This window comes from Microtus oregoni, unplaced genomic scaffold (genome assembly GCF_018167655.1).
Source record: "Microtus oregoni isolate MIOR12 unplaced genomic scaffold, Mior012 000023F_ref0000262, whole genome shotgun sequence".
Lineage (NCBI taxonomy): Eukaryota > Metazoa > Chordata > Mammalia > Rodentia > Cricetidae > Microtus > Microtus oregoni.
The window spans coordinates 9,866,516-9,881,427 of NW_024543082.1; the positions used below are offsets into that span (position 1 = coordinate 9,866,516).

At 35.4% G+C, this 14,912-nt stretch overlaps 1 pseudogene; it reads right to left on the reverse strand.

The window, feature by feature from the left end:
- Positions 1-500: 500 nt before the first annotated feature.
- LOC121461848 lies at positions 501-1,800 on the reverse strand (annotated as a pseudogene).
- Between the last annotated feature and the right edge of the window lie 13,112 nt (positions 1,801-14,912).

Below are 14,912 nucleotides of genomic sequence, written 5' to 3' on the forward strand. Positions count from 1 at the left end.
GGAGTGAAAAATGTGAGAAACATTTTTTTACATAAAACAAATGCTCTATTTACATATATGGAGAAATGTGATTCCCTAAAATGAGCCATTTGGATAGGCTTATCAGAACTTTAAGTTTTCTGTTTTATCAAGTTAGATATGCAATCTACATTACAACTGATAAAACACTTTCTTTTTTTTTTTTTTAATGTGTCACTGAGGCTTTTATTCTGCATGTAGAACCCCTGGGGCGGGAGTCTTGCCAGTGACCACTCTAGAGATTACACTGTGTTCCAGACACTAGCTTAGAAGTGAGGTGACAAACAGTGATTCAGACCAGTCAAATGATTAAAAAGCTGGGGTTTCCGGCATGGCTTCAGGGGGTCAGGTGAGGCAACAGTATGTCTAAAAAGAGGTAGCATGGGAGAGGAAAGCTCTGGGCCAGCCTTGGGCCGCCTAGCTGACAACAGGGACAAGGATCTAAGCAGTTGGTGCCTCCAGGTATCTTCATCCACACTTCACTAGACCAGGGGGTTCCTGAAGGACATGGTGGCAAACTTGGCCTTGCTGCCCAGCTCTTTTTCTATTCTAAGAATCCGGTTGTACATGGTTAGGCTCTTGGGATCAGCAAGGGGCACCAGTCTCGATCTGCCCAGTGCAGAGCCCCACCACCAGGTCAGCGATGAAAGTTTCCTTGGGCTCCCCCAGAACAATGGGACCTCATGACGCTGCAAGCATTAGACTGGGCCAGTTTACACGCATTCAGAGACTAGGTCGCAGAGCAGATATGGTTCATTTGAGCAGGAGGCAGTTGCAGGACGTCTCACTGACAACCTTTTCAATTCTCTTAGGGTTGGTGACTGTGAGATCCTTCCCAACCACCTGGATGCCTGCACTAGTTGTGAACTTCTGCCAGGCTTTTCAGTCTTCCTGGTTAAGGGGGTCCTCCATGGACATCACTGGATATTCCCAGATGAAGCGTTTATGCAGGTCCGCCAGCTGGTTGGGTGTGATCTGCTGGAGTCATCAGGGGACTTGAAGTCCAGGTCATACTTGCTGGACCAGAAGAACTCTGAGGCAACTATGCCCATGCAGATGAAAACCTGGTCAGAGTAGCCAGCCTTCCCGATTATGTGCTTCTTTGGCAGCTCCAGAGCTCCTGTGTTCTCCAGGATGTTCGGCGCAAATATGCCCTCATCACCCACATCGGTGGCATCCTTCTCATATTTCCCCTTCATGACATTTTTCAGGTTGTGATAAACCTCTGCTGCAGTGTCCATGGCTTCCCGGAACTGGGCACCTCCCAGGGAGGATCACAAACTAGTGCATGGTCAGCTTGTTCCCAGCATGCGAACTGCCCTTGATCACATTGAAAGCTGGGACCCGCATGAAAACTTCAGGGTTTCCAGTCAAATCAGAGATGTGGTGGTAGAGGGGTTCCCTCTTTTCTGCAGCACCAACTTTGCAGACAGCCAGGAATACGTCCAGGATGGCATAGGCAACAAATTTGGATTTATTCTCAGTGCCGTACATCTCAATCATCAGTTTGTCTATCTTTTCGTGTTCCACAAAATTCAGTTTCTTGCTAACCAGAGCAGGTGTGATAGTTTTATTGATGTGTTCAACATCCTTTGAGAAACCCTTCCCCATGGAGTGCCTCTTAGCACTGTCACTGAGTTCTACGGTCTCATAGAACCCAGTGGAGGCACCGCTGGGCATGGCAACTCAGAAGAGACCTTTTGGGGTGTTGAGATTAACCTCAATAGTGGAATTCCCACAGGAGTCAAAGATCACTTGGACATGGATCTTGAGAATAGACATGGCGAGTTTCTGGCAGTCGGGTTGCCATGGAGGAAAAGCACAGAGGGTTCTGGACACTCCCTGGAGAGCCTCTAGGAGGAATGTGCGCCCGACCCTGTTTTGAGCTGATCAAACACTTTCTTAGGGCATTATTTTCCAGTCGATTCTTTTTTGTTATTGCTATTTAAAGAAATAATAATATAAGGCTGTCTTAAATTTATTTCGAGTGAATATACATGTGTATGGATGCTTTGCTCTCGGTCCTTATTATGTCTATGTAACGGTATTTCTTTACTAATATTCTAAAGCAGCCTTTTATAAACCCAGCAATTAATCCCTTTGAAATTACATTGGTGGTAATAAACTGCTCATTTCCTGCATTTCCATGCTTTAGGGCTTCATAAAATATGTATTTTTCCATACAGATAATTTGTAAAACTATATCTGTTTTAGCATTATTTTTATACGAAAGCCAATTTGTGTCAAGTATCTCTAATACGATTCTCAGGTTCAGCAGTCCACTGGAAGAACTCATTGGTCAGAAAACCTGCTACAATGATAGATAAGATGGATTACACTGAGAAGAACAAGACTATAACAGCAAATGAAATGGAATAAGGGCAAAGTATGGCAGAGATCAGTTGTGGACTTCTGTGTCTTTTCTTCAGTAGGCTTGCACTACAATGTACCTAATTCTTTTTGTAAAATTATTTAGTAGTACTTACTAAGTCACTTCCAGAGAAAGCTCACATGAAGCTTTGTGCATAGAAATTTTATTGGTTATGTGGGCCAAGAGCCAATGATGTGACCAACACCAATTTTGCTGCCTCTAAATTCCCAGAGCAGAAAAATGTGTTCACTAAATTGTCGTTAGCATAAAATATATAGTCAAACTATGCAGCATGAACAAAGGCCATACACATTATGTGCTTTCTGATGTGCAGGGCAGAAGGCAGGCAAGGGCCAGCCCTTAAAGCTGGCAGTTCTTGAAAATGAAAGTGTAGAGCACTTGGCTCAGCCATCTTCATTGAATTAATTTGTGTTTCTTAAATATCTAACCTTAGAATCTGGGTGCATAGAAAAGGGTTTTATTAATTGTTTACATAGTTTTATAAGAAAAAAGGATTCCTTCTCATGATCTTATTGGAAGATGCTTCATAAGATCTCATGTCTACAAACAATACCAGCCCTTGGAAATATGATCTCATGTGTGGGTTTAATTTTGGGTTAATGTTATCAGGGCAGAGGAGAATGCCTAAATATAACCATGGATCTTGCCTAAAGGAAGAAGAGTGAATATTCAGCTGTCAATCAAACATTTTTACTATAGCATACTCTTTAACGTTGTTCATTATGATAGAACAAACCATGAATGTATAAGTAATGAGAAATCCAAACTCCTTACTACACATACATTATTTTAACACATATGCACAAACCTTTGTATGTATGTATCTGTTATATCATTATGTATATTCATGTTACTCTGTGGAGTTGGGGTGTTCCCTGATTGAATATTTAAAAATCTTGATGCTCTAATTTGTGTAGGTATTGGAGAGAGGTGGAACCTTCAACAACTGTAGTTTATTTGAAAAACAAAACAAAACGAAACAAAACAAAAAAGTTATTTGGGGGTGTGACCTTGATGTTTACATTGTGTCTATATCTCTTCTTTTTTTTTCTCTTCCTAACTGCTATGATATAATTCCTCTGCCGTGTAATTCTCCCTTGATATACATTTACCACAGTAGAACTAGTCAAAGCAATTGGGTCAACCAACTACTCTCAGAGACCTCTGAAACTATGAGTCAAATAAGTCTCCCTCTAATTATACTAAATATATTAAATAATACTATCATAGCCATAAACTAACCAAATGCATACTTATGTAGATACATGGGTCATACACTTTCTTATGTTAATGTAAGAAGAAAATAGAAATAAGATGATGTAATGCAATAGACTTATATTTATTAAATGCTCGAACTGTTGAGTTTTGAGGACTCCTATATCCTTTATCCTTTGTCTGAATAAACTTCTCATTTCCTCCTCCTGCTTCCTAATGTCTTTTCAATTTCCTATACAACTCCTGTTAAAATTTTATGAAATGCTAATATTTCTCTGGATTCAGTTTTATTCATTTGCTTATTCAAGCTTTTAAAGGAAATTGATGTACATAAAATTGACTCTTGTCTTGAATACCTTTCATCTACTTTTTAATGATTGCTACTTCCCTTTTCCTGGTGACTAACATTCCCACCAGGGAATCCGACAAAATTAATAATCTTATGTATTTCTTATCTAACTTCACAAATAGCTGAAATTTGAAGCTTTTCTTCAGAAAATGATTAGTGTTAAAACCAAGGAAATAATAAACAATTTTAGGAAAAGTCCCAAATCACAGAGACTTCAATTCACTTCACAGGAAATTCTTCACATGTGTTTGCTGAGCTATCTATATATTCCCTTATTCTGTACTTTTATATTTCCTTCCACTGAGCATTATAAAAAAAATCAAAGAGCATTATAAAAAATAAACTAAAAGTTTAGAAATGGAGAAAAAGAGAAACTATAAATAAAAATGTTAATTGAGAAACCAGAAAGTGACAAGAGAAATCAAAATATAATCATATTTGCTAATGTATTTGCCTAGTACACATATCTGACCCCAATATGAAAGTCTGGTGGTCTGATAAGTTTATTTATTTCTCTATTTCTTTTAAATTCTCATTTGTTTGTTGTACTGTATATTACATTTACTTCTTTTTCTACTCTTGTTATAAATATGAGGTAGCCAGTTTTATCACATACTTCAGTATTTCCTATTCTGTTTAATTTATTTTAATAATTAATTAATTATTTTTATTTATTTATTAAAAATCTGTTTAATTTATGTAAATTTAATTTTAATGCCTGTTCAAACACAGCCATTGTTCAGTAAACTTTCAGGTATCCTTACAAAGAATGAATTACTTTCTCTTTTAAATTCCACATAACACTAGTCACAAACATATACTAATTTTATTAAATTACAGATGTTTCCCATCAGTATATAGCTCATACAGTAAGACAGAGTGGGAAATATTTAAAGATATAAATGAGGAGCAAATACAAAGGGCTAGATAAATAACTTGCAATAGAAAGAAGGCAGGACAAGGAGACACATACACCGAGAGAGAGAGAGAGAGAGAGAGAGAGAGAGAGAGAGAGAACTAACATTGCTACTTACTTTCCACTATTTTTCTTTCTATTCCATGTGGCACTATCCACATTCACAATTTTTTTGACAACATGTTAGTAGACACACCCAGAATCATAATTTCGTAATACTTTAGGCACATCTCAATTCAATCAGGTACAATTAAAACCAATCATTACAGGTCCATTTCTTGTCAAGTTGATAGCTAAACAGATCTCATTAGACCTCAATAGTCCATCCCTGCCATCCAAAGCAGTTTTATAATGTAAAATTATGCTGATTTTATCAACAGTTTTTTTAATCTTTTTTTTTCTTTTTATATTATTATTACAAATTTTCACCCCCTCCCCTCCTCCCATTTCCCTCCCCCTTCCCCCCATTTACCTTCCTTCTCTTCCTCCAGTCCAAAGAGCAGTCAGGGTTCCCTGCCCTGTGGGAAGTCCAAGGTCCTCCCCCCTCCATCCAGGTCTAAGAAGGTGAGCATCCAAACAGACTAGGCTTCCACAAAGCCAATACATGCAGTAGGATCAAAACCCAGTGTCATTATCATTGGCTTCTCAGTCAGCCCTCCTTGTCAGCCACATTCAGAGAGTCCGATTTGATCACATGCTCCATCAGTCTCAGTCCAGCTGGCCTTGGTAAGTTCCCATTAGATCAGTCCCACTGTTTCAGTGGGTGGACACACCCCTCATGGTCCTGACTTCCTTTTTTGACTCTGTTCAAAATTCCAATTTCAAATTCTATTTTGAGACAAAAAACAATCTAAAATACTAGTCCCTGAAGAACAAATTATATACTTGAAATATATAAATGAAGAATGAATATTTCCTGTATATAAAGGAAAATATTAGAAAAGAAATGGGGAGTGTGATAGAAAGAGACCACAACCTTGAAGGTAAATAACAAATTTTGTAGACCTTTACTCGCCAAGGTGTGCCTAAGGAGTCTGCTCTCTGGATACAAAGAGAAAAAAAATGTGCTTTTATAGATAATTGAAAAAAATAGGGTTTTGCATAGAATTTTAAATATTTATTTATGGACTTTAAAGTTATTTAAAAGATATTAAAATCCTTTTCAGTTTCTAACATCTCTTTCAAGTCTTATATTGTATGTAAATTTTTTGTTCAAACTAAGACAAGTGCAGCATTTATAGAAAAATAAAAAAAATCCTTTAGAAGTATTATTTACTCTTTCTAATCTTTTAGTAATGGAGAATTCTAGACAATCAAATCATTAAACCAGTAGTAAATATATTAATTATGACTTTGGACATGATCATTTTTTGATTCATCATCTACATAAGAACTAAATATAATTTAATTATATGTAAATAAAATATATAAATTAAATATAGTTTAGTAGAATAATAGTAGTATCTGGAAAGTAGACATTACAGGTGAGGAAAAAAGATGCACTCATGGAGAGAGGATCAAAGTTACTTTTACCATGCTTAAGCTATGAGTGATAACATCAAGCTCCATGTAAATACTTCGATTTTACAAATTGTCACTGATGTTGGTATTGCAAGACAATATTTCTGCAAGGTTTTCTTAAATTTCATTGTCATGCATGATAACCATACCAATATTATCATTTCATATGTGTTAACCCTTTCTAGAGCTAATAAAGAAAGACCAGCGTTTGTTGGGTTAAGGTCATTTTATTGGAGAACAAGGTGTTGGCAGGAATGAGTCAGAGGATGCTTGAATATATTAAAAAAAAAAGACATTACAGGGCATCACATTTCCAGACTGTTTCTGCTCTGAAGGATTTGAAAGATACAGAACTATAATTTGTACTTAATTTCATCAGTTTTTATTACAATACACAGGGCAGCATAGTCTCTATATCAGAGAGCAGATGACTGATTTCTTTGTTTCAATACTTATACATTCATACTGTCCTGTTTTTCCTGTAATTTCTTGTGTACATTCAAACTCAGGAGATTGATCCTTCTGAGAGAATTAAAACCTGTAAGAGTTCTATGAGGAGTCTTTATAACAAGAGTCACTTGTTACTAAAGACTAAGTTGAATGCTTATAGATATGAAGCGAAGATGTCATTCTATTTTATTAGAAAGTGGATATGAAATATTGCTTATTAAAATTGAATTTATTGTAACATTTTATTAAGGAAATAATACTTAGGCAATGTGCATAATTTTATTCTATTTGAGTTTCATTTTCTGCTGATTTATGTAGCATTTTAATTTATAATGGTGATATAGTATGAAATACATTCACCAAATAAATGTTAAATATTGTTACATTTTATGTGCAATAAACAAAATATGTCACTGACATTATAAGTTTCTCATGCCTTGGGCAAATTCATTTAGAAAGGAAAGAAGACACACATTAGATTAAAATGTCTGTTATTAAATATTCAGAAACAGTTTCCATGAACAAATTAGACAAAGAATCATTCAATGAATTAAACACATTATTTTCTTTTAAAAAATACATCAAACAAAGCAATAACAGGGTAGTTATCAGATTAAACAAATTGTAATTATAAAATGAATATTATGATAACTTTGGATTTTCACAAAGATGCTCTTGGAATGATTAGAGATGTGATTATAAGTACAATTAATCATTCTATAAATAATTATTTTTTAAAGTATAATTCTAGAATGTCATACCAGATTTTAAGCACTTAAGTTCTTATTTTCTGGTTGTTGTGTAGAAATTATAGTGAATGAAACTGAAATAAAGCATTCAATATTTTGAAATTTTAGTATTTTAATATCCATCAGAGTCAGGAAAGAAAAAGGACTTAGGCAGGATTCTATTTTAATATCACTGTAACAGAGTGCTGTAGTAATTAGAGCGGCGGGGCTGCGTCCCCAGCACCCCGGCTGCCTGGCTAGCTTATGCCCGAAATAACAACACACAAACTGTATTCATTTAATCACTGCTTGGCCCATTTCTATCTACCCTCTTCTAGGCTAATTCTCACATATTAATTTAGCCCATTTCTAATCATCTGTGTTGTGCCCCTAGGTGCGCTTACCGGGAAGATTCTAACCTATGTCCATCCTGGGTCGGCGCTTCATCACGTACATCTGCCTGGGAGCTGGGAGCATGGTATCTCTCTGAGGCGTCTGCTCCCGAGAGGAGAGCTGTGGAGTCTGAGCTCACTTCCTCTTCCTCCCAGCATTCTGTTCTGTTTACTCCACCTACCTATGTTCTAACCAATAAAATTGGCCAAGACAGTTCCTTTATTAGCCAATGACCTTCCTTCATCATATGCACAACTAAGAACCATGAACTGTATAAAAAGGATGCTTTTGATGCTTTCTACTCCTTCCTTTTGATAACTGTATAGTTATTTTACTTCTATAAACTGAAAAACAAAAATCCATAAGAATGGTTTTACAGATTGAAAAAGAGAAAGAAATACTATCTTATTTAGGGTTTCTATTGCTGTGAAGAGACATGACCACAGCAATTCTTATAAAGGAAAATATTTAATTGGGGCTGACTTATAGTTCAGAGGTTTATCCAGTTAATTTCAACACAGGAAACATGGTGGTATGCAGGCAGACATGGTGTTGGAGAAGAAGCTGAGGGTTCTGCATCTTGGTTCATAGACAGCAGTTAGTGACAATGACACACTGGCCAGACTTGAGCTTCTGAGACGCCAAAGTTAGTGACATACTTTCTCCAACATATCTGTATCTACTCCAACAAGGCCAGACCTACTAATAATGCAAATTCCTCTACCCTTTGAGGCCACTTTCATTCAAACTACAATTACTGAGCTGAAATGGGTACTCACCTGGCAGTGAGAAGAGTGTTTTTGAGTGAGTAAAAATAAGTTGAAGTTTTCCTTTATAAATTGTTACCATTTGGGGCTTGTTATCAAATGAACAAGTGTCATTTAGGAATTCTTTGCATTCAAGACTTCTTTTAGGATAAAAGTGGTTTTCCATGAGTAAAATTAAAAACGATCCATATCCTTCTCCTATATCTAGCTCATGGTCAAAAACGTCGGCTGCCTACTAGTACATTTAAACGTGAATGCTGTGCCCATCAAGAATAATGATAGAACTGTGCTGTAAAACACGTGACAGTACAAGTATTGTGAAGAGGCAGCTGTACAACTTGTAATTTAAGTTGCTTTACAGCACAGAAAAATGCTTGAACCGGAGAAAATTTTATATCTACTATGAGAGTGAAAATGAATTTGCAAAAAAATTTATGAACCATGACTTAAAAATTATTTTAATGAACAAACTTTATATGGGTACTCTTGGCATCTAAACATGTGAATGTAGTCCCCCAAATCTAGACATTCCCTCCAAAGCCATCCTAGGGAATGTTATAAATGGTACTTATGATGCTTCCAAAGGATGTGGGCTAAGAACGGGGAGGACAATGGGCAAGGGTGTGATTCTAAGTCTAAGAGAACATAACAATGACTTGTGAAGACATTACCCCTCCTGGGTCACCTTTACAGAATTCTATTTTTAATTCTGAATCACTATCAGACATTTGTCTTATTAGATAGTAAAAATCATTTCTCCATAATACACTGAGTGTGATGATAAAGATTTGTTTTGATTTGATGGAGTTATAGAAACAGAAAAATTCTTTAACACATGTAAAGAAAATGATACATACAGAAACTATGCATGTTGAGCTAAATACAGTGATAAAGAACTTCCAGTTTTCTGTTTTGCCTGTTGATAAGGTTTTGATGAGGGAGAAAGACAATCCACAGGTATTTGGGAGACAGATTCAGTATGGATTCTTTGCCAGTTACAACCAAAATTTATACTCCATTTTATAAGGTATAGTTGTCTTATAAAATATGATGAAGTCAAATACATTGCCTCTAATTGTTGTCTGGTCACTGAGCACTGGAAATCTGTAGAACAAATCATGTTATCAATGATGTGGAACCAAAAATGATGGCTCTAATCTCTTGGCCAGTGTGAATAAGTAGCTTATGTGCTTCTTCTATGCTCTCTTTTGAATACTCAAACAATATGTTAAAAGTAAGGGAAAATTTATCCCATTGTGAAAGTGTCAAGTCCTAACCATATCTTTTAATAATCCAACCAGAAAGGCCAATATTAGTATTTATGTCCATACAGAATTACTGAACACCTATTCCCACATTTTACAGTTGTATTAACTTACCATCAATGACTGAAATATGTCAAGGAGCTACTTGAAGCATAGACATTTAAAATGCTTCATTATCTTTATTATCGGCTTATATTTTGTTAATATTGTGAGTTGTAAATATTGATAGCATATAACATACTATATTTTCATAAAACTGAGTATAATGATGTTATGAGACCTTCCCTACTATCAACAGCAATGGAATTTAGTTAAGAAAATAGTCATTATATGTATTAAAAGAAAAACACATTTACTAGGTCAATTATAGCTTACTTAAACATGAAATAAGATGAGGTAGTGGCCGTCTGTGAATGGTGAGTATTAATGTGTTCAATTTCATTTATGCTTTGAAATAAGGCTCTTCACAATACACTCTCTAGTTTGTTTCTGATTGGCATTATTACTTTCCTAATGTTCATTGGGGTTTATCTGTATGAAATTTGAATGAAAATGGCCCACATGGGCCCAAAAGGAGTGAGTGGCACTATTAGGAGAACGTGCAGCACTGTTGGAGGAGGTGTGGCCTTGGTGGAGGAAGTCTCTTACTGGAGGTAATGTTTAAGGTTTCACATGCTCAAGACAGGCCAAGTGTCAATTTCACTTCCAGCTTCCTGCCAATCTAGATATAGAAGTCTCAGCTACCTCTCTAGCACCATGCCTTCATGCAGCAATGCAGTAACAATAATGAAATAAACATATCAACTCTAAGCCTGCCCCAATTCAATGTTTTCATTTATAAAAGTTGTTGTGGTCATAGTGTTACCTCACAGCAATAGGAACCCTAACTAAGACAACCTGTGTGGCTTATGGACACAAACTTCTTTTCAATGACAAATTTTATTTCTTCAACAAACACAGGACTGTTTACATTATGTAACCTGTGGTTGGACAATATAATGAATTTATTCATTTAACATAATAAGTTAATTTTATGGACCCAAAGATATTCACAATGTTTCTTTATTGTTTATTTTAAAATATGTGCTGGAATGTTTTCATTAAATTCTCATTAATAGCTCTGCTTTCTCTTCATTGGATTGAGTTTCTGTGTTTTAGAAATGATGAACAGGTTGTTTCCTCAACATATACCTAATCAAATTATTGACTATCTCTCTTGAATATCAGTAATTAATTAAATAATATATTGTATCATATTTGTTTTAATGACGAAGACGTTGAGTATATTGAGGAAATGGGGGAAGTCTAGATCGAAGACAGATGGTAAGAGTGTGTTAGAGAGCTAAAAGAAGTGGAAGAAGGGGATACAGTGGTCAGGATATGAGAGAAGAAGCTATTTTCAATAAAAAAGAGTATGTGCTTTTAATTATTGAGCCATCTTTCCAGACCTATCTTATTGATATTATTATTTTTTCAAATGAATTAGTAAAACAATCAAGCTTTCATGATGAACTATGAAACTCATTCAATTTTGGAAAAAAATATAAAAATTAATGATTTAGTACATAGATTGGAGACTTCGTTCTCAAAAATCAAAGTCACATGAACACAGATGCTGTGATACATATCTAATATGTGTAATACAGCAAAGTAAGATGGAGAAGTCATAATAGTTACTCTTATAAAATGAATTTATTTTTTCACTTATATGTCAAATTAATTACAAAAGATAAAAGTGCTTTTAAGAAATGACCCTGGAATGAAAAGACCTCTGTTAAATGAAAATGAAAGAAAGAAACAAAAACAAAGACACCTATTTATTATTTTTTGTTTATCATCATAAATTAAGTTAAAATTTAATTATGCTATATTTCCTAATATTAAAAAAACTAACAAATTTTTGGTGAGAAAAGAATTCCTCATTTTAACAACTTTCTTTAAAAAATGATGATTAAAAGATTAAATTATATCTCAAATTAATAGATAAAATGGACTTCATTAAAATTAAAAAATGGGATTTTTACAAAATACTCAGTATAGGAAAATAAAAATTATAATTATAATAATGACCATAATATTTATAATCCAAAACTATGACTAAATGCTTCCACATAGAACTAAATATTTGTATAACTAATGACCTATAAACCAATTAAACAATGGCATTATGTTTATTTGGACAGTTATCTGACAAAAGAAGGTAAGAAGTGCAAATACACCAAGCTTTGGTGAGATATGCACTGTGTCCCTATAGCTGTGATTTTATACACATACACACATAGGAATGTTATTCAGGATAAATAAACATAGGAAATTCTGTAATTTTCAAAACATGGATAAAATTAAAGGATACCTTAATAATAATAATGAATTAAATAAACTAGGTAAAGAAATGTACTTTGTGATGCCACATTTGAAAACTAAACAGCAAAAAACACTTGGAGATTGTCGGGTATTTTCTAATTGGTCTTAATAATAAAAACCAAGACTCAGACATGGAGGTTATTGCTGAAAGATCAGAGAGCAGAGCAGCCACTCATTAGTTTTTACCTCTACTGAATCCTCAGACTAAAGGGTGATGCTCTCCCTCCCTAGGAATCCTCAAACTGAATGCACTGAGCTCCTGTCTCCTCCCACCTTATTTTCTTCTCTCTGTCCAGCCACATCCCTTTCGGTCTCCAACTCCCTAGTGCTAAAAGTACAGTACGTGACACTGAGTACTAGGAATAAGGTGTGAGCCACCACTACCTGGCTCTGTTTCTGGTGACCTTGAACTCACATTGATGCCTCTGCCTCTGGGTAAGGAGTGTTGGGATTAAAGAAAGGTGTGTGCCACCACTGCCTGGGCTCTGTGGCTAGTTCCATACTCTGATCTTCAGGCAAGCTTCATTTATTAAAGCACAAACAAAATATCACCATAGGAGAGAGCAGAGTAATGTTTAAGATAGATTTGATTTTGGATGAGACTTTATGGACAATGTTGGTAAAAAATGCTCAGTGGTTAAATGTATGCTTTATTCATTGCCCCTCCATTTCTTTCCCATCCTACATGTCTGCAGGATGTAAAGGTAAATTCCCTTTGATAGTTCATTAATTTCAGTTTCTGTATCTATGGGCAGAGATTTTCTGGTGAATGCCCCCAGTGTTAGTATTCCTCGCTGCTAGTGCTTTTAGAGAACTGTGTTTAAGCTTTCAAGCCAATATGAAAATCTGTTTTTGTTCCTTTAAACAGAGGACTTGTGGGTGTTTCAAAAAAGATATGCATTAAATAACTATTTATGCAATGTTACAGCTGTTAGAACTAAAGAGACTTTTCTAAGACGTGGAAAATGAAAGAGAGCAGAACAGAGGCTGCATTTCCAGAGGCATGGCCCAGCCCATGTGTCCACCAGGCAAAGCAAAATTGAAATGGCTGTGCTATTTGAGAAGAACATGTGCTTCTGTGTACGCAGAGGCATTCAATCACAGTGCTCACAATGCACCTGGCTACGTTCCCAAGGTGTTAGAATTTCCATTGGCATTGACTTTCACATAGTCACAATTCTCTCACAATCAGCATACAATTTTTATATAATTAGAAACTATATAAAGGAGCTATTTTTACAGTGAAAAATAATGCTGTTCCAATGCAATCCAATATACTTTACAATAGTTTTGTGGAATCTATTATATCTGCTGTACAAAGAATAATCTGAAAGGAGAAATGATTTTTAAATTGAATGGCCTCTTGGACACTGTTTCTTGTAAAATATTACTTCTCATTTTCATTATTTAAGTGGTATCACTGAATGAAATCTTATTTTATTTTCATAATTTTTTTGCTTTTTTATTGTTGAATTGTATTTGAATAGACTACTCAATGATATATTATTTAATTTTATTTTTAAAATGTTTCAAATGATTGATTCTACATATATAAAAATTATTTCTCTTACTTTAATTTCTAAAAAAAATGTTTTTAAGTAAAATAAAATTATAGCACTTAACCTCCACCTCGCTCTCCAGTCCAAAGGGAAGTCAGGGTGCCCTGCCCTGTGGGAAGTCCAAGGCCCTCGCCCCTCCATCCAGGTCTAGGAAGGTGAGCATCCAAACAGACTAGACTCCCAAAAAGCTAGTACATGCAGTAGAATCAAACCTGGTGTCATTATCATTGGCTTCTCAGTCTGCCCTCATTGTCAGCCACATTCAGAGAGTCCGGTTTGATCACATGTTCCATCAGTTCCAGTCCAGCTGGCCTTGGTGAGGTCCCATTAGATCAGTCCCACCGTCTCAGTGGGTGGACGCACCTCTCGAGGTCCTGACTTCCTTGCTCATGTTCTCCCTCCTAATGTTCTTCATCTGGGCCTTGGGAGCTCAGTCCAGTGCTGCAATGTGGGTCCCTGTCTCTATCTCCATCCATCACCAGATGAAGATTATATGGTGATATGCAAGATATTCATCACTGTGGCTATGGGAGAAGGCCAGTTCAGAAACCCTCTCCTCTGCTGCCCAAGTACCCAACTGGGGAAATAAAAGCTGCACAAATAAAAGTTCAAATTTTCAGGCCTTCCTTCATAGAAGGTAACACAAATATAGATTTTCTTTGGCATTAGACCGAACATGTCCTATCATTTAGTTTTTAAAATGCTGTGTGTATTTTCGTGTATATAGCTAAAGTATAAGACAATATCTATACAAGAGCTTTTGGAATTTTAACAAAATTTAAGGCATTCCTATAACAAGTGGTGTTCTTAAAAATATGTCTTATTATTAGATTTTATATTTATTCTGTTCTACCACTGAGAGCACTTAAAAATTTCCCTTTACTTTTATTACTAAGTTTTATCTGATTACACACCACTGTGTTTACTAGTATATGTATATTCTATCATTAATACATTAAATGAATGTATTTTCAC